The following is a 3,938-nucleotide window of genomic DNA, read 5'->3' as shown; positions in this document are numbered from 1 at the left end:
TGTGTGTGGACCGCGTTCGTTCTGTTTTTATGTAACTGTGATCTGTGTCAGGTAGATACTGAAACTCGCTGGTTTCTGAGATTCATCTCCATTTTCGACCCACACTTCTCGGTCTGTCATGGGGGGACTTAATTGAGGAGCACCTTTTGCAATCTCCAATGCCGTTTTGTTTCTCAAACAAGCAGGGAAAGAAGCTGGATTTTCCTAAAAACATTTTATAATTTAGGAAAAGCTGATTTGGCTGACTCACAGGAAAAGTAACACAGTGAGAATCCACAAAACCTAGGCAGCGAGGTCGCCGGTGTTGGAATCGACTGAAGAGGAAAACCAGATCTACAGCAGAGGAAGCAGATTTGATTTCACTGTGAGGGATTTCTGAAGACCACAGATGTTGATCTGGGTGAACCCCGCCTCGCAGAGCTGAAAACGCTCTTCAAATGAGCCCAAACAAATGAGAACAAATCCCAGCTCTCGCCACCTCTCCATCTTTCTGTGACAGAGTCTTGAAACATGTTGCTTCAAGTTTCTGTGTAAAGCAGCAAAGGAAAATGCAAAAAAGAGCCTCAAATGAAACAATAAGAGTTTGAAAACCGAGGACAATATTTAAAGGTGAAGTTTTGGGTTTAGAATTTAAGAAAAAAGTTGTGGATCATTGTGTGAAGCTGCTTCCACCCTTTGAGCAGCTGAACCTTGAAAGACAATCAGAGAACTGGGCAGAAATCACATCAGCACCATGGACAGCAACCACCCTGACTATGCCTTGTTTTGATTAAACAGTGGGATTCTCCTGGTTTGCACCAGTTCTTAGCTGCAGGGGTGGAGGTGGGTGACAGCGGCGAGACCGGGGAAGCCACAGCTGGGGAGAACCACGAGTTCTTAGTGGTAATCTCTCACAAACCGACACAAGGAACAAGCAAACTCTGTATTTACATCAGCCGAGAAAAAGAGAAGACTGAATAAATACACTAAACCTGAGAAAATACCTGGATCTGAACCCACATCCGGTCTACTCTGGAACCAGAGCATTTACATTTACTGTTATAGCTAACGTTTTTGATTATTTTGTTGTCAGACATGCGATTTAAACATACCTGTATGACTTGAATTGCATGTCTGATAACAAAATAATAAAAAAAAGTTACTTTTATATCTGTTCTCTACATCTGGAGGCAACTGAGGTTAACAGTCTCACTCAAGGACATGTGACTATATCACATCTTAAAGTTACAGCATGGTTGACTTCATCAGAACCACATCAGAACCTGAACACAGGATGGTCCAGCACGTGCAAGGCTGTAAAGTCCGGAGCACTTTGTCTTTGTGATTTTGCCGTTTGCTGCACAGCCACTGCGTGTCAAATCAGGATAGGACGGCATGGCTCATGCGTTTGCACCTGGGGGCCCTCCTCATCAGCATCAGGCTTCCTCTGAGTGTGACCAGCTGTGTTGATTTTGTGGCGACACAGTTCCTGCCCCCTTTCATAACCCGTCTGCAGCAGCCTCCTTCCTCTGAGTGTGACGACGACTCGAGCACGTCTGATCGTCTAATTGGCTCTTTACCTTCTTGGTGGTTAACGAGAACAATTATCATTATCAGGAGAGCTTTTCATTAATTGAAATCTAATCAAAGGCTCAGAGTGATTTTCTCTACAGCAGTCCAGAACGAAGGCGTTTGTGGACTCCCGCTATGAAGGAGCTGAAGAGTGTTTCTGCTGCTCTCTGTGGACTTCAACAGCGGACATCATATCCTGCACTCAGACTCAGACAACAGGAGGCATGATGAAACACTTCACAGGAAATAAGCTCATCTGGGAGGAGCAGAACTGTTTTCTTTTCAGAAAATTTCAGCTAAAAGAATCGGTGAGCTCATATGAGCCTCGGCACAAACATGGTCATGGCTGCAGGTCTGGCACCATCAGTCCCTGTGGTCTGAGCTGGAGCAGCAGAGATCCAGGTTCAGGTGTTTTCTGTGGCTAGATCCACATACTACCTTAGTTCAGAATTCCTCAGAAGGTTAGACCAGCAGCTTCTATTTGTGAACCTTCAAACTCCAAGTGGAGATTGTTCTGTGAAGAAAGAGGAGATGGAGAAATCTGTAAAAACTCTGCAAAAGGATCGTGAAATAACAGTCTGTAGTGGGTGTTCAAGCTACACCTTTCGAGGAGAACCACATGGACTCAGGAGTCAGAAGAACTCCATAAAACTATCACCAATAGTTTGACAAAAAGTAATAAAACAAACTTCCTTTTATAGAAAGTGACAGTTATCAGTGAGTGATCTTCCTTGACATGTACAGCTCGGTATCAAGAAACTGGAGCCAAGACCCAGCTGAAGGCTGTGAGAACCTGATATAAAGCAGGAACTTGAAGAAACCGTCATCAACCCTCCTGTACGAGGAGTTAGAGAATCTGACATTAGTGATAGCAAAACTGGTTTGCTGAGCTGCAAACCTAATGTAACTAAGGAATGCCCCCAACTAAATAAAAGAGAGGGTTTGGACAGAGAGGACTTCAGAGCGGAGAAGAAAAGGCCTGCATGCTCTCTGTCTGTTCTCCTTGCAAGTATTTCGAACTTATCCCTCTCTCGTCTTTCTTGTAGTCGCAGAGAAACGTTTCGGTTGTTTAAACCGAACAAAAACCCGACTGAATTAGATTTTTGGGACAGCAGCATCTGTTCAGCTGTATCCTTTTAGTATGGGTATCGGTTATAATCGTTTATAATTTCCTGTAAAATGTATCAGTGAAATAATGAGATTGTTAACATCATACATGGTTTCTCAAAAGGAGAAGTTCTAAAAAATTAGGCGGATCATTGACTCATCATCTCAGTGGCCTTCTGGTAGAGTGTCCACCCTGAGATTGGAAGGTCATGGGTTCAAATCTCGGCTGAGTCATACCAAAGACTGTAAAAATGGGACCCAGTGCCTCCCTGCTTGACACTCAGCATTATGGGATGGATTGGGGGGTTGAACCACCAAATGGTTCCCGTGCGCGGCTGTGTCTGCAGCTCACCGCTCCCCCAGGGGATGGGTCAAATGCGGAGAACAAATTTCACGCTCCTAGTTGTGTGACAAATAGTGGGACTTGAGCTTTAACATTGTTCTGCTTCTCCCGAAGGCCGTTTCAGTTTGGTCACTAGGTGGCGATCGTGTTACAGCATTACATCTTATTCCAGAAGAAGAAGACAGTATCAGAAAAAAACGTTTTGGACCACAAATAGTTATTTTAAAAACTATTTCCTTATAAGAGTTTATAAAGATGTTCATTTAGTCAGTAAAGTATGTTTAGGTCGACCGAGCGTTAGCATTAGCCATTCAATTGGAAATTCCATTAAACATTTGCATCAAACTAGTGGACTTTAGCTTTATGTGCTAAATTGATTTATATTTTTATGAATCAATTATTGATCTATTAAGGTTAAATCAATTAATCACATTTTTTTCAACCCAGCCCTTCTTTTCAGGGCTGCTTGATCCAACCCAGCGACTGTTGGGTGAAGCGTCTGAACAGGTCACGCGTCTGAACAGGTCACTCGTCTGTTACAGGGCTACACACACACACACACAAACACACATGAACACTTAACGGACTTCACACCCGGTCAGGATTTGAACCAGGGCGTTCTGCTTTGAGGCGAGAGTGCTGACCACTGCACCACTGTGCCGTCCACAGCAGCAACAACAGGAAGTTCAGAGCCGCAGAACACCTGAGGAGAGGATCTGTGGCTGTCAGATGTTCTGCGGTTCTGTAGGCGACATCAAAGTGTTGTTTGTTTTCAAACGCTCCTTTCAGAGATCAGCGGGGAAAAAAAAGACCTTCCAAGTGTTCTTTATTTTCCGAGGCGGCCCGTTCTTGCAGTTTTGAGTGAGTGTACTTTGTAATCTGGACAGGATTTCATTATGAGTTTGTCTTCAGACAGTTTTCTGCGGGAGCTTGTTTG

Source organism: Oryzias melastigma, linkage group LG10 (genome assembly GCF_002922805.2).
Source record: "Oryzias melastigma strain HK-1 linkage group LG10, ASM292280v2, whole genome shotgun sequence".
In the NCBI taxonomy this organism is placed as follows: domain Eukaryota; kingdom Metazoa; phylum Chordata; class Actinopteri; order Beloniformes; family Adrianichthyidae; genus Oryzias; species Oryzias melastigma.
Note: the sequence above shows the minus strand (reverse complement) of the source record.